A 26,177-nucleotide genomic window follows, 5' to 3' on the forward strand; every position below is an offset into this window, starting at 1 on the left:
TGCTATGAATGATTGTCCTCATTGCTGTATTGACTTGACACTATATGAAGCAAACTTTCTGAGTCAGAACACCCAAAAATTATGGTGAGGAATATTGTGAGTAGAGAAAAAGGATAGAGGAAGTATAATGTAGAAAATATCAATAATTTAAAATAGAAGTATAATACGAGTTGATCTTTAGAAACTGAGAGGAGTAAATTTCCAGAAGCCATATTTCTTTAAAGACTGAGGATCAATTTACTCTTCAAACAGCAAGCACAATTAGAAACATGTTGACACTATGTCTTATAAAGGGTAAAAAAAAAAAAAGAAAGAAAAAAATGGCTTACTGAATAAGTCCTTTCTCACACTGCTATGAAGAAATACCAAGACTGGTAATTTATAAAGGAAAGAGGTTTGATTGACTCACAGTTTCACATGGTGGGGGAGGCCTCAGGAAACTGGCCATGATTGGCAGAAGGCACCGCTTCACAGGGAAGCAGAAGAGAAAATGAGTGCTCAGTGAAGGAGGAAGCCGCTTGTAAAACCATCAGATCTCGTGAAAACTAACTCACTATCAGAAAGACAGGATGGGGGAAAGTGCCCCCATGATTCAATTATCTCAAATTGGTCCCTCCCATGGCATGTGGGAATTATGGGAACTATAATTCAAGATGAGATTTGGGTGGGGACACAACCAAACCATATTACTTACCTGGTCATTTTTTAGGACATAAGCCATAGAACCAGTCTCTGGAATTCGTTCTCTTAGCCTTTTAGGTATATTTTGGTGTGGGGTGTGGGGGCAGTGGGAGAAGTTACCATGTACATTTATTGTAGAAAACATGTTACTTAGAAGAAGAAGTTCTTGCAAGAATAAATTCCAAAAGACATTTTTCATGTGGGATGTTATATAAAAAATGTACTCCACCATGCTCCTTACTACAGCTTTGTGCTAAGTGACAAACTCATTTCCAAACAGCTATTTCTTATAACATCCTTTAACAAAAGCTGAGGATATAACCTCAGAAAGGACCTCAGAGAGAGAAGGTGATATTGCATGGACTAGTCACTTCTGATCTAAGTACACCTAACTAAATCTAAGAGAAGAATTTAGAGTTGAATTGCTGATCCCTTTGACTATCTTCTCTAAATAACACAGTCTCAGGAAGACTTTTTATACAACATGACAGTCCATTCAAGAATATACTCTGTGAATGTTTCAAGTTTTGTGTTCTGTGTTGTTGAAGGAAGACTAATACATACCCCTTATAAAACAGAAATTGGAAATGGAGTGGGGCACGGTGGCTCACGTTTGTAATCTCAGCACTTTGGGACACCCAGGCGGAGGGATTGTTTGGTCAAGACCAGCCTGGCAACATGGCAAATCTCCATCTCCACCAAAAAAATACAACAATTAGCCAGACATGGTGGGGCACCTGTAGTCCCAGCTACTTGGGAGGCTGAGGTGGGACGATCATTTGAGCCTAGGAGGTCGAGACTACGGTGAAGTTGAGATTACGCCACTGCACTCCAGCCTGGGTGATGGAGCAAGAGCCTGTCTCAGGAAAAAAAAAAAAGAAAAAGAAAAAAGAAAGAACAAAAAAATTGGAAATGCAGCCAAAGTTGTACTATGTGACTACTAATATATTTTGGGTAAATATATATTACCAAATATATATTGCCTGTTTCTAATAAAAATAAATAAGAGGCTACATACCAAAATTCATTTTATTGCGATAACAGAAATGTAAATAATGTATTCACTATAGAAGAGATAAAGTGGTAAATACTTTAACACAAGATTTTAGCAAATGTATCTTGCTGGGCATTTGAATTTGTCATAATTATGTTTAGCTCATTTCTCCTAGAAACAGTTGCCAATAGTTACTCCTCTTAACCTAGCCTGATTTAATCTAGATGCACTTACCCTGTTCTTCCACCTGCTTCTCGAATGGTTTATGTTTTAGCTGGCTGTGGCTCCTTCATTTCCTGAAAGTTCACCTGCTCTTTGACGCCTTAAGATATGGGAACCAAGCCGTTAACTTAATTACTCCACTTTATCTATCTCAAAGTGAGTTTCCTCAAGCCTGGAACAGTGTTGACTTCTGGTGAGGTCTGACTGCAGCTGGAATTAGTCTTAAAAGCAAGATCATGACTACTACATACCTTCTAGTTCCTAACTATTCTAGTGGCTGTATGTTCACTCAGCATTAAATGATGTTTAATAAATATTCACCAAACACATTTACAACCTCCACTTTATAAGGATTAAAACAAAGCAAAAAAAAAATCTTATCAGTGATGGACTGGAAAGTTTGCCTTCTTCTCTTGCTTGCTTTGAGCTCTGTCATTTTGACTTTTCTCTCTTACCCAACTGTCTTCTTTTAGCTTCTCAAGACAGAAAGGAAAATCCTTATAAAGCAGAAAAAGGCAATTCTGAAAGATTTACTTTTCTAATCTAAAACATTTTTAAGGAAGATCTATTTTGAATGTTGCTTTGTAATAGTTTTAATGAGTTGACTAAAGGCAGTTTTTTTTTGTTTGTTTTTTTTTTTGTGGTGGCGGTTGTTTCATTTTTGTTTTCCCACACAATGTAATCACAGTATGTTTCAAAGAGCTATTTTTATTTTAAATTTCCTTTTCTAGAACTGGAGAAAGTAAAATAATAACCTCATACTATGACCATCTTCAGCTGACACCTTTTATAAGAGTTTACCATACGTTCTTATTTTGTTGGGAGGGACTTTCTGAAGAAAGTGGTTATTCCACTTCACAATTACTTTCTTCAATTTATCATAGAAAAATTGCTTTTATTCAGTAGGTATTATTTGAAAGGCTGGTCTTTGCCCCCTTTTCTTCCACTGAACTCTCCATGATGATTACAGAATGTGAGTTAGTTCTCTTTTTCTATCAATATTTTATCATTTAGTACCTGTGAAAACAATTCCCACTTTACTAAGCACACTCAGGGTGTGATGTGTTTTGAACTAAAGTACTTCTAAATATCAAGCAAATAGCATACAAGGACACACAGTTATCAAATACTGCTGTTCACTGCGTAACGCAGTGTAAGATACAAACTAACATTTCTAACATTTATACAAATAGGCATAAACACAGATAATAACTGTTTCTAAAATGTTTCCAATTTCTATTGTTCCTCTGTAAGATTTTTCCCTCTCATTCTAAATATACAGCTTGGCAACTTGGATCACATAGGAATCGTTCTGAACTTGAGACTGTATTAAGCAATATTGGTATACTGTTAGAAACGAAATTAATATCTTCCATGCATATTACCCTTTATGGTTAAGAACACTTTTGATTTGTTATCACATTTGATTTTCTAACAATTCAACCTAGAAAGAGCTTTCAAACTGTACATCTCCAATTTTAGGGCATATCAGAAATAGGGGTGAGGGTAAGTCGGGAGCAGAAGAGGAGTTAGGAAAGAGGGGAGGTATGAGGGTTGGGTTCTGTGTGTAGGTATTTTTAGTAAGATCCCCTAGTGATTCTGTTGGACATTCTAAACTGGTAATAAATTGATGTCCCACATGGAAGTTCTCAAAATATGATCCTCCCATCAGCCTCACCTTACCAGATGAGATCTGTTGAAAATTCACACCCCCAAATTCTACCCAGATGTAATACATCAGAAAGCCTGGGGCTGTGCTGGCTTCAGTCTAACTCCCCAGGAGACTGTGATGCATGCTGAACTTTGAAAGCCACAGGTCTACGGCCCTAGTTATCACAAACTTCATGGGATCAGAGGACTTGTGTTAGTGTTTGGGCTTCTTCCAGTCCTAACAAACCAGTATCTCATGAAAGAGAGATAAATCTTTGCAACTGAACATTTTGAAAATTCTACAGATGATTCTAAAGCATAGTAAAATTAAAAACCATTGATGTAGTTGAATTTATAAAGCTTATTTTTCTTTTTTCTCTCTCTCTCCTTCTCTTTCTTTCTTTCTTTCCCCTTCCTTCCTTCCTTTCTTTCTTTTTTTTTTTTCTTTCTTTCTTTCTTTCTTTCTTTCTTTCTTTCTTTCTTTCTTTCTTTTTCTTTCTTTCTTTTTCTTTTTGACAGGGCCTTATTGTGTCACACAGGCTGGAGTGCGGTAGCACAGTCACAACTCACTCCTGCCTCGAACCTCCTGGGCTCAAGCAGTCCTCTAACCTTGGCCTACTAAGTTGCTGGAACCACAGGCACATGCCACCATGCTCAGCTAATTTTTTAATTTTTTGTAGAGATGAGGTCTTCCCATGTTGTCCAGGCTGGTCTCAGATTCCTAGGCTCAAGCGATCCTCACACCTTGTCCTCCCAAAGTGCTGGGATTACAGGCATGAGCCATTCGGCCGGCCTATAAACTTATTTTCAATGAACTAAAATTTCTGAATTTTCTGGCTTTTGTCCCATTCAGTCTTCTCTCCTGATATTTCTGCCATCCTTCCTCTTATCCCTACATTTTAAACGTCAGCTGTGATATCCTTAATTCCACAGCATTCCCTAATATGCATGAGATCTAAGCCACTATGACTTTAAACAACTAGTCCTTTTAGAAATCTTTACTAAATTATTCCTATGATAGTAGGAATTATTAGTACAACAGTTAGCTTTGGAAGGCAGGAACTGAGTGAAAAGAGGCAGGAGGGAACTTTGTGTTGGGTTGGATAATTTCAATATCTTGACTAGAGTGATGGTGACATAGTTAAATGCATTTGTGGAAACTGCTTTTCACCATGTGTCAGTTTTATCTTAATATTAAAAAAATGTGCAGAAAGAAAAAAGGTGCACTCCCTTCACACATGCTTTCCCTCCACTCTGCCCAGGCCCATGAGCGCCACTGCTCCTCATTATTCCCATGACTTTATAGCTTTGTTTTTTCCAAAGCCTCAAACATCTTTCAGGAAATAACTTATATAACATTTAGTGATAGAAATATTTCTGTGAAAGGGCTCAAAAATCAATCTGCCGTGCAGAGCTTGGGCACAAATTTCACACTATACTCTCCATTGTTTATTTGTTTTGTAAAATTGTGGTAAAAAGTGCATAACGTTAAATTTACAGTCAAGCATTTTTATGTGTGTATTTGAGTAGTGCCTTAGCACTACTCAATGCATATTCACATTGTTGTGAATCTTCTAGAACTCTTTCATCTTTCAAAACTAAAATTCGGTATTTATTAAGCACTAACTCTCCTTCTGCTATCTCTGCATCCTTGGTAACCATCTTTGTACTTTCTCTTTCTCTAATTTGACTCTTAAATACTTCATATGAGTAGGATCTTAAAGTATTTGTCATTTTCTGGCTGTCATAGTTTACTTATCATTACATCCTCTAGTTTTATCCATGTAGCATGTAACAGAATGTTCTTCTTTTATAAGCCTGTATAATATTTCAATATATGTATTTACTACATCTTTTATACATTCATCTGTCTATGGATATTTAGATTCAATCACCATTGTTTTAACAACCTGCACAAAACTTCTTTCTACTTCTTCCAGAAAATTCATCTCCATTCAAATATCTCTGCCGGAAACTCACCAGTTGCAAAATAGCCATATTCTAAATTTCCTTTGGGTTTCAGCAGAGTGTATTCGCTTTCTTAATGCATTCTGCTGCTTAAAAGTTGACACGCAAAAGCCACTAATGATAGGTGCTTTTGATTCCCATATTCAAGATCAAATAGTTTAAAAAGACACATGAGTTCAGAACAAAAGGTTTTATAACACTTATTTCAGTATATTTGTTCTCATGCCACTTAATTTTAAGCTTTCCACTGGCAAGTAACTCCCCCATACACATTGCCTTTAATCAGTTAAATGTCTTATTTTTCACAATACTTATTTTCAAATATTAGCATCACAAATATTAAAATTTGTACTGTCCATTTTGCCCATCTAAAATCCATTCTTCACATTTTAGCCAGAGTGTTCTGTCGAAAGTTCTAATATGACTATATTTCTCCTTTGCTCAAAAGTATTTAATAGCTCTTTGTCCAAAATCTAAAACCTACCTATCATTTAACAGGACACTTGCGATGTGGTCTTCCCTTAACTATTACTGACTTGTGTCTCGGGCGTTACCGCATTATTGTGTACTCGATTGTATGTGGAACGCCTCCCTCTCACCATGCCCTTTTATGCTGTTGATCCCTTGCTCTGTCTTGGCTCCCTGTAGAATTCCTTCTCCCACTCATGTTAGCTAAACTCTATGCATTGAAATTTAAGCTTTCCTTATCAGCTTCGTCTCCCTTTGTCTGAAAAACATAATCTTCAAGTATGAGTTAATTGCATTTAAAGTGAATACTGGTTCTTCTTAACAATCACCCTTAACACCGTGATTATTCCTTGATCCATAACTAGGCTCAAATACCAGCAGGCCACAGGGAAATAAACAAATACCCACCACAACAGAATGAGTACATACCAAAATGTGAAATGAGACAAGATGCTATACACAACAAAATACTTTTATAATTATTATCCATTTAACACCTGTAGAGACTTTGGAGTATATATTGTGAATGGATGGTAAAGCAATTATACCAGGGAGAAAGGAAAATGCTGATGGATTGAGCTAAATTATTGATATGGAAAGATGGCCCAGAGATTCTGAATTTAGCACATATTACCATGAGCAGCTAAGCCAGCAGTATCTCTATTGCTTAATTGATTGGTTGACTAAAATGTAGGCCCATGGTGGCTTATGTTAAAGGAAGTTGAAATGTTGGAACTTCTTTGGTAAACTGTAAATAAAGGAATCAAATGGCTCAAAAAGATAGGAAGCAGGAAATGGATTTAACATGTTCACCTTACTATGCACATTTACAACCTCTGTTCTCTTCTTGATACCATCACTAGTGCCGCTGCCTTAGATTTTTTTTTTTGCTACTGGTCCATAAATTCTTCAAAGGGTTACAATTATTCAGCAACTTTATTTCCAATGCCTAGTAACTGCCTGGCAAATTATTTTATTTAATTTAAATGAAGGACCATAGTTTATTTTATTGTTATATTGACCCATATTATTTAATATTTTGTTAAATATTAGTATATTATTGATGACAAACATATAGTACTATTTAATTATATTAATGATATATGTCAGTTTTTATTCTTCAATTTACTTTTAAATTCATTATTTGGAATTTATATCTTTTTCATTAATAGTGACAGCTGTATATATTACATTATATTGGTAAACTTAATTGACCTTCATTTATCTTTTTCCATTTAAATTATTTCTAGTTTTTCCTACAGTAAAAAATACTTCCACTTTGGGAGGTCAAGACGGGAGGATTGATTGAGGGCAGGAGTTTTAGATTACCCCTGGCAACATAGTGAGACCCTGTCTCTACAAAAAATTTAAAAATTAGCCAGGCATATAGTGTGTGACTATAGTCCCAGCTACTTGGGAGGCAGAGGTAAGAGGACTGCTTGAAGTTGGGAGTTCAAGGCTGCAGTGAGCTATAATCATGCCACTGCATTCCAGCCTGGGCAACAGAGTGAGACCCTGACTCAAAAAATGAACAAAAGAACTTCCAAGTGACATCAACAACATAGTCAAACAAGAAGCCCTGGAGTCTCTTTCCCCCTAGGGACACACAAGTATAATGGCAATATGCAGATCAATTGTTTTCGTGGGAAATCTAGGAACTAGTGGAAAAGCTCCTGTACCATGGTTGAGTGCAAAGCCAGTCACATTTAAATTAGCAACACCCTCTCGCCGTAATCCCCACCCTGGCACAGCACTGTACATGCAATTGTGAGGAAATCCTCAGATTCTCCCTGAGGATGCAGAGAGTTGGACAGCATATCCACATCTCAGTTTTTCTTGGTATTGCCCAACAGAGTGGCCTTTATCTTACTGTCTTGGAGTGCTAATGGGACCTGAGGTAACAAAGGCAGTGGTTTTAACTAGCATGCAGGTATTCAACAAAGCCCCTCCCTCTGGCTCAACACAGAGGTGAGTGAAGCAAAAAATAACTTCCAGCCCCCAGCTACTCCTTGGGTAGGAAAAGACTTAGCACACCCAATGTCTCAAATTTCTGGGTGCTACCTGAGGGACTGGCTTTTACGTCTCCTTTCTTTTTTTTTCTTAATTTTATTATTATTATACTTTAAGTTTTAGGGTACATGTGCACAACGTGCAGGTTTGTTACATATGTATACATGTGCCATGTTGGTGTGCTGCACCCATTAACTCGTCATTTAGCATTAGGTATATCTCCTAATGCTATCCCTCCCTGCTCCCCCCACCCCACAACAGTCCCCAGTGTGTGATGTTCCCCTTCCTGTGTCCACGTGTTTTCATTTTTCAATTCCCACCTATGAGTGAGAACATGTGGTGTTTGGTTTTTTGTCCTTGCAATAGTTTGCTGAGAATGATGGTTTCCAGTTTCATCTATGTCCCTACAAAGGACATGAACTCATCGTTTTTTATGGCTACATAGTATTTCATGGTGTATATGTGCCACATTTTCTTAATCCAGTCTATCGTTGTTGGACATTTAGGTTGGTCTCCTTTCTTAAAGCATTGAGAGGGTCCAGCATAGCCTAGACCTTTGGGGGCTACATGAAGCAAGCTGGTAGGTTGAACTAGCATGTGGGCTTTCACCACAGCTCTTCCCCATGGCTCAACCCAGGGTAAGTGGTGAAACCCTCCAGTTTTCAGCCTCTCCCTGAGAGGCAAAGAGTTGAACCATGTGCAGAAGTTCCACATTTTCTGGGAGAAAGCCTAAGGGAGTAAACATGGAACTATACCCACAATACAGACACAAGATAAATCTCCAGGAATTAACCCTCAGGAAGCAGAGATATAAGTTACCAGAGAGATAATTCAAAATAGTTGTCATAAATAGGCTTAATGAGCCTGGGAGAACAATGCATGACAAAGTAAGAATTTCGACAATGAATAAAATTTTTTAAAAAAATCTTTGAGCTGAAACATATAATAAAAGAATGAAAATTTCAAAGAAAGAGTGCAACAGCAAGCAGACTAGTGCAAGCAGAAATTATCAGCCAACTTAAAGATAGATTATGTGAAAATACCCTGTCGGAGGAAGAAAAAGGAATGAAAAAGAGTGAAGAAAGCTTATAACAGGACTTATGAGATGCCGTTAAGTTGGACAATATATGTATTATAGAAGTCTAAAAAGAAGAAGAGCAATAAAGGAGCAGAAAAATTATTCAAAGGAATAATAACTGAAAATTTACTAAATCTGGGCAAGGAAATTCACATTCAGATACAGAAAACCCGAATGACCTCAAGTAGGAAGAATCTAAAGAAATTCACACTGAGACACATTATAATCATATTTTCAGATGTCAAAGACAAAGAGAATTTTGAAAGCTGCAAGAGAAAAGTGATTTGTCACATACAAGGTAATATTAATAAGACTAATAGTGGATTTTTTCACCACAAATTCTGCAGTTCAAAGTGAATGAGATGATATATTCAGAATGCTGAAAAAAAGAAAAAAAAAACTTGTCAAGTGTGAATACTATACCTGGCAAAATTGTCCTTCAAAAAGGAAAGATAGGTAAAGACCTTCACATACAAACAGAAGCTGAAGTCATTCATCACTACTAGATCTGCCTTACAAGAAATGCTAAAGAGAATTCTTCAACTTGAACCAAAGAGAAACGGTGATACAATAGTTTAAGAAAGTATAAACTCATTGGTAAAGCTAACTATGTAGACAAAACCAGAACATGTATTATTGGAATGGTGATCATTAAATAACTTTTAATTCAAGTACAAATGTTAAAATACAAAAGTATTTAAAATAACTGTAACTAAAAGTATGAAACAAATGCACAATATAAATACGTGTAAAATGTGACATCAATACATAAAGCGTGTGTGAGGGTAAAATATAGAATTTTTGTTTATGATGGAAGTTAAGTTGTTATCAACTTTAAAAAGCCTGTTATAATTGAAGATAATTTATGTAAGCCCCGTGGTAACCACAAAAAGAATGTACCATTGAAATTACACAAAATAGAAACAGAAAAAATCAATGCATGTCAACAACAAAATTAACAAAACACAGAATAAACCAGGAAGAGAGAGAAAGGAACAAAAGAACTATAAGACAAACAACTTAGTTTTGAAAAGGGGAGTAGAAAATTGTTCCATATCAATATAGTCAAGCATCACTTAACGGCAAGGATATGTTCTGTGAAATCTTTGGGCAATTTCATCATTGTGCAAACACCACAGAGTGTATTTACACAAACCTAGATGGTACAAACTACTATGCATGCAGGCCATATGGTATAGCCTATTGCGCCTAGGTTAGAAAACTGTACAGCATATTACTGTACTGAATACTATAGGTGATCATACGACAATGGTCAGTATATGTGTATCTAAAGATGTCTAAACAAGGCAAAGGCATAGTAAAAATATGGTACAAAATATTTAAAAGAAAAGGTACACCTGTGTAGGGCACACACCATAGATGAAGATTACAGGACTGGAGTTGCTCTAATTGAGTCAGTGAGTGAATGATAGGCGAATGTGAAGGTATAAGATATTACTGTATGCTACTGTAGACTTTATAAACACTGCACACTTAGGCTAAACTAAATTTATTTAAAAATACTTTTCTTTCTTCAATAAGAAATGAACTTCAGCTTACTGTAACACTTTAACTTCATATACTTCTAAATTTTTATTAACTTTTTGACTCATGTAATAATGCTTAGGTTAAAAGACAGACACATCGTACAGTTGTACAAAAATACATTCTTTTTTATATCCTTATTCTATAAGCATTTTTCTATTTAAAACTGTTTTTATTTAATTTTACTTTTTAAACTTGCTTGTTAAAACTATGACACAAACACACGCATTATCCGAGGCCTATATTGGGTCAGGATCATCAATATTACTGTCTTCTATCTTCACACTTTGTCCCACTGGAAGGTCTTCAGGGGCAGGAATTCACATGGAACTGTCATGTCCTTTGATAATAGTGCCTTATCTGGAAGACCTGCTGAGGGACCTCCCTGAGGCCATGATGCAGTTAACCTTTTTTTTTTTAATAAATAGAAGGAGTACACTCTAAAATAATAATAAAAAGTATAGTATAGTAAATATATAAGCCATAATTGTGGGAATTTATCGTCATTATCAAGTGTTATGTATTGTACATAATTGTTTGTGGTAGACTTTTATATGACTTGCAGTGCAGTTGGTTTATTTATACAAACATCACCACTAACACATGAATAACATGTTGTCCTATGATGCTATGACAGCTACAACATCACTACGTGATAGAAATATTTTAGCACCATTATAATATGTTATAATCTTGAATATGTGGTCCATCATTGACCAAAAGGTCATTATGTGATATATGGGTGCATAACTGTACTTACTTCAAATGTGAGTAGTTGAAACTCCCAAATCAAAAGACATGAAATGGCTGAATGGATTTTTTTTTTAAATATGAGATCCAACTCTGCTAACCACAAGTGTCTCACCTTAGATTTAAGAACTTCTGAAAATGAAGGGATAGGAAAATATATCCCATGGAAATAGTAACCAAGAGGGAGCAGAGATGGCTATATTTATGTCAATTAAAATAGACATTATGTCAAAAACCGTCACAAGAGGCGAAGAAGAACATTATGTAGTGACACAAATGACTATTCACCAGGAAAATAGAACAATTATAAATATACAGGCATCCAAAATTAGGCACTTATATTTGAAAGGGAACATTGACAGTATTGAAAAAAAGAAATGGGCAGAATACATTAATAATAGAATACTTTAATACCCCACTTTTATAATGGATAGAACAACCAACAGAAAATCAACAAAGAAACAGCAGACTTGAACAATACTGTAGGCTAAATGGACTAACAGACGTATTTAAGTTCTCACCCAATAGCAGAAGAATATACATTGTTCTCAAACACACATGGAATATTCTTCAAATAGACCATCAGTCATGTTATGTTATAGATCAATTCTTAATAGACATAAGATTAAAATTATATCCAGTATCTTTTCCAACCACTATGGAATGAAACTAGAAATCAATAGCTGAAAGAAAACTACAAAATTCACAAATAATTGCAACTAAACAACACAGTATTAAACAACAAATGGTTCAAAAGAGAAATTAAGAGGGAAATTAAAAATATATTGAGACAGGCCAGGCAGAGTGGCTCATGTCTGTAAACCCAGCACTTTGGGAGGCCGAGGCGGGTGGATCACTTGAGGTCAGGAGTTTGAGACCAGCCTGGCCAACACGTCGAAGCCCTGTTCCTACTAAAAATACAAAAATTAGCCAGGTGTGGTGGTGCACATATGTAATCCCAGCTACTTGGGAGGCTGGGTAGGAGAATCGCTTGAACCCGGAAGGCAGAAGTTGCAGTGAGCCAAGGTCATGCCACTGCACTCCAGCCTGGGCAACAGAGCTAGACTCCATCTAAAAAAAATAAATGAATTAAAAAAACACACAAAAAATACACACACACACACACACACAGACACACATTGAGACAAACAGAAATGAAAATATAACATACAAAAACATGTAGAATGTAGCAAAAGCAGTACCAAGAGGAAAGTTTATAGTGATAAACACTCACATTTAAAAAGAATAGATGTCTCAAAATTTTAAAAATCTAACTTTACATCTCAAAGATCTAGAAAAAGGAGAATAAACTCTGCTCAAAGTTACCCAAAAAGAGGAAATAATACTCATTACTGATTAGAACAGAAATTAAAAAATAGAGGATAGAAAAGCAAAAAAAATCATGAGTTGATTTTCTGAAAACATAAAATTGACAAAATTTTAGCTAAACTAAGAAAATAAGAGAGAAGACTCATAGACTTAAATAAATAAAATCAGAAATCAAGGAGGAGACATTACAACTAATGCCACAGAAATAAAATTTATCATAAGACTATTATGAATACACAAAGAAACTGAATAACCTGGAAGTAATGGATCAATTCTTAGAAACATACAAGCTGCCAAGACTGAATTATAAAAAAAAATCTGAATAGATCTGTAACTACTAAGGAGATTGAAACAGTAATCAAATAAACACTTCTCCCCAAATAAAAAGCCTATAGAAAGACTGCTTTACCACTAAAGTCTACCAAACATCAAAAGAAGAATTAATACCAACTCTTCCAACAAATTGAAGATAACACTTCCAAACTTCTTTTTTGAAGCCAGCATTACCCTGATACCAAATTTAAACACAGACATCACAAGGAAAGAAAACTACAGGCTAATAAATCCGAAAAAAATACTTGCAAAAATATTCAACAAAATAAAATTCCAGCAAATCGAAATCAACAGTGCATTAAAATGATCATACACCATGACCAAGTGTGATTAATCTTCAGCATGCAGGGATAGTTCTTCACTTAAAAAAAAATAATGTGACATACCATGTTAACAGAATGAAGAATAAAAATCATGTCTTCTCAGTAAATGCAAAAATTATACATAATTTCATGGTAAATTAAAAACTAGAGGGAAGTTACTTCAACATAGTAAAGATGTATATGAAAAGCTAACATCATTGTCAATCGCAAAAAATTGAATGCATTTCCTGTAAAATCAAGAGAAGACAAAAATGCCCATGCTTAGCAATTCTATCCAACTACCAGAATAATTATGTTTAAAAATTCTTAAAATGCATCCATATCAGAGAGGAAGAAGTAAAACTGTCTCTTTGTAGATGACATAACCTTATGAATAGAAAGTCCTAAAGGCTTAAAAAAAACCTGTTAAAACCAATAGAAATATTCAATACAGTTGCAGAATACAAAATCAACATATGAAAATCAGTTGCATTTCTATACACTAACAATGAACTACCTAAAAAGGTTTTAGGAAAACAGTCTTATTTACAAAATCATCAAAAATAATAAAATTGTTAGAAATAAACTTAATAAGGAGGTTATAATGGTTATCATTAAGTGTCAACTTGACTGGATTGAGGGCTGCCTATTTGGCAGGTAAAGTATTGTTTCTGGGAGTGTCTGTGAGGATGTTGCCAGAGGAGACTGACATTTGAGTCAGTGGACTGGGAGAAGAAGACCTACCCTCCATGTGGATGGACGCCATCCAGTTAACTGCCAGTGCAGCTGGAACAAAGCAGGAAGAAGAGAAAATAGGCTTGCTTGCTCAGTCTTCTGGCTGTCTCTCTTCCCATGCCAGATGCTTGCTTCTCCTCATGCCCTTGAACTTCAGACTCCAGGTTCTTCGGTCTTTGGACTCTGGGACTTGCATCAGTGGCCTCTCAGGGGCTCTTGAGCCTTCTGCCTCAGACTGAGAGCTCCACTGTCAGCTTCCCTGCTTTTGAGGCTTTTGGACTTGTACAGAGCCATGCTGCTAGCTTCTCTCTTTCCCCAGCTTGCAGGTGGCCTATTGTAGGACTTCCCTTTGTAATCATGTGAGCCAACTCTCCCTAATAAACTCCATTTTATAAATATATATATATGTATATATTTCATATATATTCTCCCTCTGGAGAATCCTGACTACTACATATTTTGGTACCTGGTGTGTGGTTCTAGAGGGACAGAATTTTAAGGCTTAACTTTTTAAGTTAGTTTTGTGGTTTCTGAAATTGACTCTGTAGTCTGATTATACCTAAAAATGCTAAGGACTTAACTTATAATAGTACAGAGAGCATCGATAGCCTTTGGTGTGAATTGTTTAGAGAGTTGTGCATTAGCTAGATAAAAAAAAAAAATGACTCACTGTGAGTGAACTGAAAATGGCTGATCTCCCTGGGTTTAATGTAGAAGAAGGGACCTGAAGTCATAGGGAGACTGGAATGTCTGAGTCCATTTGTCATTTTAGACTTACTCACTCTAACTTGGAGAGTCCAGAAGACATACCCTTCACCAATACCTTGTGGAATAGATTTGTGAGGGGAGCACCAGCATCCTTAAAGAACTCTGTGATTGCTCTTCTCTGTATGCTACATCTTACAATGGGAAGTCCACTCAATGGAGAAACTTAAATGAAATGAGAATAATTGGATCCTAAGGTGGCAGGGGCCAGGTGGAGGCACTCAGCTGTCAAAGGCAAGATGGGTGTAGTTACTGAAATGGACAGCAGAGACAAAGCACAAGCAAAATAGTCTGATGCATGTAAAACTGTGGCAATGGCTAATTAATCACTGTGTTCCTAGAAGCGAAGTAGATAGGAAGCCTACTATATTCTTACTTGAACTGTATAAGCAGGAAACTTCCAGGGCAAGTGAACAAAAGTCTGGTTTGAATTATAAAACCAGAATCTTATGGCTCCTCAATCAATTTCCAGACTTGAGCCAGTTTAGAGAACCAGGATGCCAGAACCAGAAGGCCTTGAATAAAGGAGAGGCCAGGTCTCCTTGAGGAAGGAATCCTTTCTACTAACAACAATTTATACTGTTAACCTTTCCCCCATTCTTCCTCCAGCCTTTTATCATGGTAAACGTGCTTAGAGAACAGGAAATAATCAGACCTTTCAGGGACTACTGGACCCTGACTCTGAACTGGCATTGATAACAGGGGACCCAAAATGTCACTGTGACCTTCCAGTTAGAGTAGGGGCTTATGGAGTTGAGAGAATTACAGGTGTTTTAACTCTGGTCCAACTTACAGTGTGTCCCCAGATCCATGCTATGGTTATTTTCCCAGTGCCAAAATGAATAATTGGAATATACACACTTAGCATCTGGCAGAATGCCACATTTGTTCCTTGACCTGTGGGGTGAGGGCTATTACGGTGGGAAAGGACAAATGGAAGCCATTAGACCTGCCTCTACCTAAAAATATAGTAAATCTAAAGCAATATTGCAACACTGGAGGGATTGCAGATTAGTACCACCATGAAGGACTTGAAAGATGCAGGGATGATGATCCCCCACCACATCACCATTTAATGCTTCTACTTGGCCTGTGCAGAAGACAGATGGATCTTGGAGAATGACAGTGGATTACTGTAAGCTTAACCAAATGGTGACTCCAGTTGCAGCTGCAGTACCAGATGTGCTTTCATTGTTTGAGCAAATTAGCACATCTCCTGGTACCTGGCATGCAGCTGTTGATCTGGCAAATGCCTTTTTTCTACATACTTGTCCATAAGGCCCACCAGAAGCAATTTGCCTTCAGCTGGCAAGGCCAGAAATATACCTTTACTATCCTACCTCAGGGATATACCACTCTGGACTTATTGGTGAGAACTTTTCATGTCAGGCAGTGGGAAATAAATCAGACTCTTTTACCTAAGTGAAATTTCTAGGATCCAGTGGTGTGGGGCTTGTCAAAATATTCCTTCTAAGGTAAAGGATATAAGTTGTTGAATTTGGTCCCTCCTACAACCAAGAAAGGGATCTATGTATTAGTCTAGCAGGTCTATGTATTAGTCCATTTTTATGCTGCTGATAAAGACATGACTGAGATTGGACAATTTACAAAAGAAAGAGGTTTAATTGGATCTACAGTTCCACATAGCTGGGGAAGGCTCACAATCATGGTGGAAAGCAAAGAGGAGCAAGTCCTCTCTTACATGGATTGCAGCAGGCAAAGACAGAGTTAGAAAGACGGAAAAGCAGAAACGCTGATAAAACCATCAGATGTCATGAGACTTATTCACTAGTATGAGAACAATAGGTGGGAAACCACCCCCATGATCCAATTATCTCCCACCAGGTCCCTCCCATAACACGTGGGAATTATAGGAGTACAATTCAAGATGAGATTTGGGTAGGGACACAGAGCCAAACCAAATCAGTCTATTTGAATTTTACTTTGCAGGCAATACATTCCTCATTTGGGTGGGGTACTCTGGCCTATTTATTGAGCGATCTAAAAGGCTGTTAATTCATATCCTTCTGTGATTCCTCAAGGATCTAGAACCAGAAATACCATTTGACCCAGCAATCCTATTATTGGGTATATACCCAAAGGATTATAAATCATTCTACTACAAAGACACATGCACACATGTTTATTGTGGCACTGTTCACCATAGCAAAGACTTGGAACCAACCCAAATGCCCATCAGTGATAGACTGGATAAAGAAAATGTGGCACATCTATACCATGGAATACTGGGCAGCCATAAAAAAGGACGAGTTCATATCCTTTGTGGGGACATGGTTGAAGCTGGAAATCATCATTCTCGGCAAACTAACACAGTAACAGAAAACCAAACACCACATGTTCTCACTTATAAGTGTGGGTTGAACAATGAGAACACATGGACACAGGGAGGTGAACATCACACACTGGGGCCTGTCAGGTGGTGGGGGTCTAGGGGAGGGATAGCATTAGGAGAAATACCTAATGTAGATGATGGGTTGATGGGTGCAGCAAACCACCATGAAATATGTATACCTATGTAACAAACCTGCACGTTCTGCACATGTATCCCAGAACTTAAAGTATTATAAACATAATCTGCAGACAGGGACAATTTGACTTCCTTATTTCCTAACTGAATACCCTTTATTTCTTTCTGTTCCTGATTGCCCTGGCCAGAACTTCCAACACTATTATTTGGGTCCTGATGATGACTGCATTGCTAGAATGTGATCACTTCCAAAGTTGACTGTACCTGCCTCCCATAAACTGTAATCAGCATAGGCAAGGAGCCCATAGGCAAAGTGAGAAGAGTGGTAAAATTCAAGCAAAAAATATCCATCCTTCATCCAGCATGGCTTGAGACCAACCTAGGAGATCATGATATGATCGCCTTGGCGTAAGGCAAAAAAGAACTGCAAAAATAAATAAATAAATAAATAAAAGAAACCTATGTTGTATGAAGCAAAGGTCTCAGAAGTTTTAGAGGAGGGAGGTGTTTGTGTAAGGGGATAGATGATGCCCTGGTACCAGAATTACAGAGATGCCACAGGACAAATTACGCTTGCTGTCACCTCTACTACTCTAAAATACAAGTGTGGAGGTAGCACTACATCTGGAACACAGATATCTGAGAGCCAACCCAACAGCCCACACAACAGCTCATTCTCAGAGGTTGGCAGTCACATGTTGGTATCTCATAGCTTTGAATATGTTCTGAGCTTAAAACGAGAGTGTGACCAAAGGAGAGTAGATCAGCAATATTATGGAAGTTCAGTTTTACACATTTCTACGAAAGTAATACTTCTTGCTTGGCCATCGTCATAGAAATAGGACCTAACAACAGGGCCTGGGGACAAACTCATAAGCAGAAATGCCAGGGCTCCTTAAGGCATCGGGTCAATGCCACATGTAGGTGTTGGGGGTGGTTAATAGATAGAAAGCAACCCAATGATAAGAGATGGTAACTAGGGCCCATGCAGATTTCTGACTGGGCTTCCTAGATGGCTAGTCTCAAGCATCAAATGGTACTAGTGATCAGTACACCTAGGTTTAGCCTGGGGCACCCCATCTACTTGGCACTACTGGCCACAAGCTCAGATCTTAAAAGGATTTTTTGAAAACTTTGAAGGAGTCTCTCTGAAGTGCAGAGTCCGTTGAGGCCTGAGTCTTGGAACAGGAGCCTCACTTGCCCACATATAAGGGCAGAGCTATATCATGTATTTCAGAATAAAGATCCAACTCTCACTAACTCCCAGTTAGTGATACTGTCTTACAAATGACGTCTATTGGAATATAACAAATAAAATAGATTATCTTGTCAGTATATGTAATTCAAAGGTTTATATGTATTAATGCTATAAAAATTTAGTGAACTCTTGTTAAGTGAATGACCCCATTTATGCCATGAGTAAATAAAAGTGCTTACATAGAACTTATATCCCAAGAGTGGAGACAGATACTAAACAAATTGTGTATAATTCTGCATACATGTACATATACATGAACACACACACACACATACACACACACATATATATATATATATATATATATATATATATATATATATATATACACATACATATATATACGAAACTACCCATAAAAGTGAAGAAGCTTGATAAGGGTATTCAGATATCAGGTATGATGGAGGCTAATAATTTAGGCAAAATGGTTAAGAACTGTCTAAGAAGATGATATTTCAACAGAAATTGCAGTGGGATAGGGGAGATAGCAATGTGAATATCCGTGAGAAAGAAGCATATCAAGCGTGAGTTGGGTTGGGTAAGGGTTATGTGGGCCATTTTGATGGGTTTGAAAAACAGCAACGAAGATTGCATAAAAGAAGCACAATGAGCTGAAACAGTAGGAAAGCATGAGACTGGATTAGAGACAAAATGATGAAGGGTCTTGGGGGAAATTGTGAAGATTCTGTGTCTTGTGTTAATTTTGATGGAACATCGTTAGAAGGTTTTGAGCTGGTGAGTACTATGACCTGATCCGCGTTTTTTACTTGATTGCTTTCATTGTTCTGTGAAAAATAGAATGTTGATGTTAAACATGGAAGCAAGGTTGTTGTAGTAGCTTATGTGGTGGGGTTGTCTGAGTACATCAGAACTAAACATCCTCAGAGCATTGCACAAATAAGTTGTTTATAATTATTTGGTTGTGTTTTATATCCATATAATAATTACATTAATATGTCTCAAAAGCTGTTAAATGCAATCTTTAAATTTCCATGCTTCATTCAGATGACAAAAAAATAGTTTCTGAAAGGAATAATTGAAAGAAATCTATTGTTCATAACATCAGAAAGAATAAATCTTGTGCTTTAGAAATATTTGTCTCTACTGACAAGGTCATTTCCATCCTAGGGTAAATATATTTTACAGTATAGGTTTTCAAATTTGTGAAGCACCCATTAGCCATATTTCAAAGTATACTCTAATGAAGAGGCTTTGACAAGAAATATTCCAAAATAAAACCAAAATATAAAATTTCATGTGATATATAGTTTTTCCTTAAATATTTCCAAGGAAAATACCTAACATGTAGCAAATTAGTCAGCCTAAAATAGAACTTACAGATACTGAATAATCAGTCTGTACTGCAGATGATATATATCACTGTATCATGCCAGCACTTAGTCACTTTTATGGAATTACAATTTGGTTCTCACTATGATTTACTTAGTGCGGGTTGATTTATGCCACTGAGAATTTGTTTAGTTAATGAAACATTTTAATTTATGACAGAAGGAAGCATAAAATTGCTTTGAATATCTTGATTCCATTACTATCGACTGCTGGTCAAAATTTTAAATGATACGAAAAGTGACAGATAAAAGCATTTTTATTTCAACTCTCCCTATTACTTGTAGAGTACAGATCTGAAACTAAAACACAAGGAATTAGTAGCTTTAACACTTGCTTCTCCCAACTCTTGACTAGATACTGCAGCTCTCACTGACATATGGTACTGTCTGTGAAGTCTTTTCAGTGAAGCCTCACAGGGAAAGAGTGAGATGTTTCATAACGTAGTGTAATCAGTATGCTGTTGGCACCCAGCACTGGGTCTCCTTTCATCTGGCCCAGATGGTAGAGATCCTTGACTCTTACAGTGTCTGCCTGAAAGAAGAAAAGATTTGAAAGCTAATTGGCTCATGGTCTAGCCTGATGATTTCAGGATAATGTACATGGGTCAAAAAAAAAAAAACCAGGAGCAAGTAAAGCTTAGTTTTCTCCATTAGTGGAGATTCATTTAACCCTTGACATCAAGTTATGTCGATTTTTATTTAATCCCTGACTTAAACCTATCTGTTTCTACACAGGAACTGTTCATTTTTGCCTTTAAGTGTTTCCTTCATGCTGTGTGACTTTTCTTAAAAGAATTGAATAGGATAAGCATTTCACAGAATCAGAGACTTCGGGGTTTCATGTAAGTTCACATGTACTTTTAAGTGTCTGGGCTAGATATTTGCTGCTTTATTAGATGCCTTCTTGCCATAAGGATGTGTGCACTGAGTGAATGACCTCTGTGGCTAGTGTCGACTGGATTCTCTTGCATTCAGTTTTCCTGTTGGATTTGACAAATGGAAGGTACCAGCAGAAGACTGAGGTTGGGTGGTAGAAGTGACATCAAAGAGATGTCAAAATATTTATTTCCCCAGCATCCTACCTACCAGGCCACAGGAGGTTGCAATGGCTGTATTCGTCATCTAACTTCCTAGCTCCTGTTTTGCGGCCTTTCCTACAGAGGAAGGGACTGAGCTCTCTGAGTTTTGACAATCACTCACTCCCCTTGTATCTTTAACTTTAGGATGGTAATAGTTCCTGTTGTTCCTAGTTCCAGGATGCTCCACTGTCTTCTTTTAGCTTCCCTTCATCATACCATGCTTTACGAAAAATTCATTCATTAAGCTGTTTTCTGTATCCCTATTTTAGTGTGCCATCTGTTTCCTGCCATGTCCGGATGTTACAGTCATCTAGTCTAACGACTTGTTGAATGCTTAAATCCCCATTGTAATACCTCTTCTAAATGGTCAACTTGACCATATGCTTAAATGAGTATTGTAATAGATAATTCATTATGTCATAAGACAACCTATTCTCTCTTTAGCCAACCTCTAACTAAATTTAATTTTTTATTTATGGCAAAATAGCAGTGACTCTTTGCTCAACTGCAGAGAAAGCATTTTCATGTTTCTGCGTGGTTAGATTTCTCTGAACATAAAAAACTGGCATCTCAGCTAAAGAACAAGATTTTGAACTTAACAGACTATTGAATAAATAGAAACTTCTGGAAATATGTAGAGGTTCCTCATCTCCAAAAACCCTAAGTTTATATTTTAAAATTTAATAAAACCAGAGGTCAGTCATCTATATTCTAAAGAGTCATAAGTTAGGTATTTATTTTTCTTTTGAAATAATATTTGTTTACATTAGGGAGATTAGTTTCCTCTTCCACTCTAATGAGTGGGGGAGAGTAGGTCTATAGCCGTTTTCATATAAGCTCCAGACTCATAATGTTGTGGTTCCTTTTCTATGGTAGATGCTCATTCATAAAGACATGGCTAGCCATCTGGTTCTCATTACATTACCCTAAAGAAGAGAATGGAGTATGGGGAGCCAATACAATTATTGTTGGAAGTAACAATAATAGTCTGCCTCAAGTTCAGAAACCTTATATTTGTCTTTATGACAAAATAAATAAGTACAGTTATTAAAAATCCTGTATTCCATCACTGTTTCTTTTATCTTTGGATGGATTCTATAAAGTTGCAGAAGAGAACCCCTTTTTTAGGACACAGTAGTTTTAGGTTTTGATCTCGGTATCCTAAGTCTTCTTTTGTCTGCTCTTCAAATATCATGGATTTAACCCTACTCAACTTCTTGGCTGTTCTCTCACAGAAACTCTAGCTATATCCAGCATTTAATTAAATAATATATTTAGTCTCACTAATGCAATATGTATTCCTTTTACTTTTCTAGGTAACATATAAAAGAATCAGTTTTAAAAATAAGTAGAGAGGAACATGGTAACAATGATAATTGCAGTATTTCTATAATGTATCATCATCAGGGAGAATCAATCATAATCATTCTCATTCTTTGGGCAACTAAACTCAAAATTTATGTGCCATGAGGAAAACAATATCTATTTGAACTTGATTGGATTATGTTATCATCTTTGGGGAAAATAAGGTCAATGACCTTGATTGACATTTCATCCAAATCACTTTTAAAGGGAAATGAGAATTCTATATATAAAAGGACAATATTGGCCAGGCGCGGTGGCTCACACCTGTTATCCCAGCACTTTGGGATGCCAAGGTGGGTGGATCACGAGGTCAGAAGTTCAAGACAGGTCTGGCCAACATGGTGAAACCCTGTCTCTACTAAAAATACAAAAAATTAGCCAGGTGGTAGTGTGCACCTTTAATCCCAGCTACTTGGGAGGCCGAGGCAGGAAAATTGCGTGAACCCGGGAGGCAGAGGTTGCAGTGAGCCGAGATCGCACCATTGCACTCCAACCCGGGTGACAGTGAGAGACTCCATCTCAAAAAAAAAAAATAAATAAATAAAATAAAAGACAATATTATCAGAAAAAAATATAGATACTAAGTTGTCAAGAAGAGATGTTGATAAAGGTTTTAACAGGTAAAGAAAGGAATGTGAGCGAAGGTGCAAAGGAAAGAATAGAGAAGATGTCTTTGGGAATGAGATAATAGTTTGGCAAAAGAGAAGAATAAAGGAAGATTATGAAACGGAGAAAGGTAGATTAAAGTGGGATGCATTTTGTCAATGATTTTTGCTATTCTCTGTTTGTCTGTTTGTTTTGTTTTGTTTTGTTTTTTGACAGGAGTAGATCAAATTGAATAATACTATCAAGAGGGCTGAAAAAAATCAAATTGACATATGCACACTTAGTTTTCTTTCAGATAGGTCATTAATGATGTAAAGAAATGTAACTGATTTTTGCTTGTTGATTTTGTAGCCTGCAACTTTATCATATTTATTTATTAGTTTTAATGAGTTTTTGTGTGTATATACGAGGAGTCTTTAGAGTTTTCTACGTATAGGATCAGGCTATCTGTAAATAAGGAAAATTTTACTTCTTCCTCTTCTATTTGGATGCCCTTTATTTCTTTCCTTGCCCGATTGTTCTTACTGGTACTTCTAGTACTATGTTGAATGGAAATTGTGAGATTGGCCATCCTTGCCTTGTACCTGATCTTAGGGAAAAAGCTTTTAGTTTTTCCCCATTAGTTGTGATGTCAGTTGTACACTTTTTATAAATGGTCTTTGCTATATTGAGGAAATTTCCTTCTATACCTAAATTGCTGAGAGTTTTTTTCAAGAAAGTTCATTGACGTTTGTCAAGTTATTTTCATGTATTTATTGAGATGATTATGTGGTTTTAATCTTACATTCTGTTAATAGGATGTATCACGTTGATTGATTGGCATATATTAAAACAAACTCGCATCTTAGGGATGAATTCAACTTGACATAATGTTTAATCTTTTTGATAAACATCTGCTTAATTCAGTTTGCTGCTTTTTATTGAAAATTTTTGCAACTATAGTCATTAGAGTATTGACATACAATTTTCTTATCTTGTGGTGTTTTGTCTGGATTTGATATCAGGATGATGCTGCCATCATAGAATGAAATTGGAAGTATTCCTTCTACTTCTATTGTTTGAAAATATACAGTCTCCTCAACACATGTTGTTAAAAAACTGGATATTCATGTACAAAAGAATAAAATTGGGCCTTTATCTTTTTTTTTCTTTTCAAAGTCTAGTTTGACTTCTTTTTTTAATTATACTTTAAGTTCTAGGGTACATGTGCACAATGTGCAGGTTTGTTACATATGCATACCTGCGCCATGTTGCTGTGCTGCACCCATTAACTCGTCGTTCACATTAGGTATATCTCCTAATGCTATCCCTCTCCTCTCCCCCTATCTCATGACAGGCCCTGGTGTGTGATGTTCCTCTTCCTGTGTCCAAGTGTTCTCATTGTTCAATTCCCACCTATGAGTGAGAATATGCGGTGTTTGGTTTTTTTGTCCTTGCGATAGTTTGTTGAGAATGATGGTTTCCAGCTTCATCCATGTCCCTACAAAAGACATGAGCTCATCCTTTTTTATGGCTGCATAGTATTCCATGGTGTTTATGTGCCACATTTTCTTAATCCAGTCTATCATTGATGGACATTTGGATTGGTTCCAAGTCTTTGCTATTGTGAACAGTGCTGCACTAAACATACGTGTGTATGTATCTTTATAGCAGCATGATTTATAATCCTTTGGGTATATACCCAGTAATGGGATGGCTGGGTTAAATGGTATTTCTAGTTCTAGATCCTTGAGGAATTACCACACTGTCTTCCACAATGGTTGAACTAGTTTACAGTCCCACCAACAGTGTAAAAGTGTTCCTATTTCTCCATATCCTCTCCAGCACCTGTTGTTTCCTGACTTTTTAATGTTCGCCATTCTAACTGGTGTGAGGTGGTATCTCATTGTGGTTTTGATTTGCATTTCTCTGATGGCCAGTGATGATGAGTATTTTTTCATGTGTCTGTTTGCTGCATAAATGTCTTCTTTTGAGAAGTATCTGTTCATATCCGGGCCTTTATCTTACACTATACACAAAGTTAGACTAAAAATGGATTAAAGACCTAAACGTAACACCTGAAACTATAAAATTCCTTGAGGAAAACACAGGGAAAAAGCTCCTTGATGTTGGCTTTGGCAATGATTGTTTTTGATATCACACCAAAAGACCAGGCCACAAAAGCAGAAAAGGAAGTGGGACTACATCAAACTAAAAAGCTTCTGCACAGCAAAGGAAACAGCCAAGAAAATGAAAAGGGTGTCTATGGATTGGGAGAAAATATGTTTGAACCATATGTCTGATAGAAGGTTAATATCCAAAAGAAATTCACATAACTCAATAGTGAAATAAATAAATAACCCAATTTAAAAATGCACCAAGGAGCTGAATAAACATTTCTCCGAAGAAGACATAAAAATGACCAACAAGTATATGAAAAGGGCTCAACATCAATAATCATCAAGAAAAAGCAAATCAAAACCTTGGTAACAAAGTCCCTTGCACCTGTTAGGGTACTTATTGTCAAAATGAGAAGAGATAGCAAGTGATGACAGGAATGTGGAGAAAAAGGATCCATTGTGCGTTACTCATGGCAATGTAAATTATTTCAGACACTACAAAAAACAGTATGGAGGTTCCTCAAAACATTAACAACAGAGCTAACATTTTACCCAATATCCCTTTCGCTGGATATCTCACCAAAGATATTCTCAATTTTATTGCAGCATTATTCACAGTAGCCAAGATATGGAAACAACCTAATTATCTGTTGATGGATGAATGGATAAATAAATTGTGGTTTACAAATATGATGGAATATTATTAATCCTCAAAAAGGATGAAGATACTGCAATATGGAACGACAATATCAAAAAGTTGAGCACATAAAAATAGAAAAAACAGTAGTTGCCAGAGTAGGGGGCAGGGAGATGGAGAGATACAGATAAAGAGTACAGAGTTGCAGTTCCGTAGGACGAATAAGTCTAGACCTCTAATGTACAGAATAGAACTATAGTTAATACTATTGTCTACTAGAAATATGTTAAGAAAGAAGATTTTAGGTGCTGTTACCACTACACACACACACACACACACACACACACACACACACATATATGGCTATGTGAGATGATGGCTATGTTAACATGCTTGACTGTAGTAACCTTTCTCTGTATATATGTATATCAATATATCATATTGTACACCTTAGTATATACAATAA

This window comes from Symphalangus syndactylus, chromosome 9, assembly GCF_028878055.3.
Source record: "Symphalangus syndactylus isolate Jambi chromosome 9, NHGRI_mSymSyn1-v2.1_pri, whole genome shotgun sequence".
In the NCBI taxonomy this organism is placed as follows: Eukaryota; Metazoa; Chordata; class Mammalia; order Primates; family Hylobatidae; genus Symphalangus; species Symphalangus syndactylus.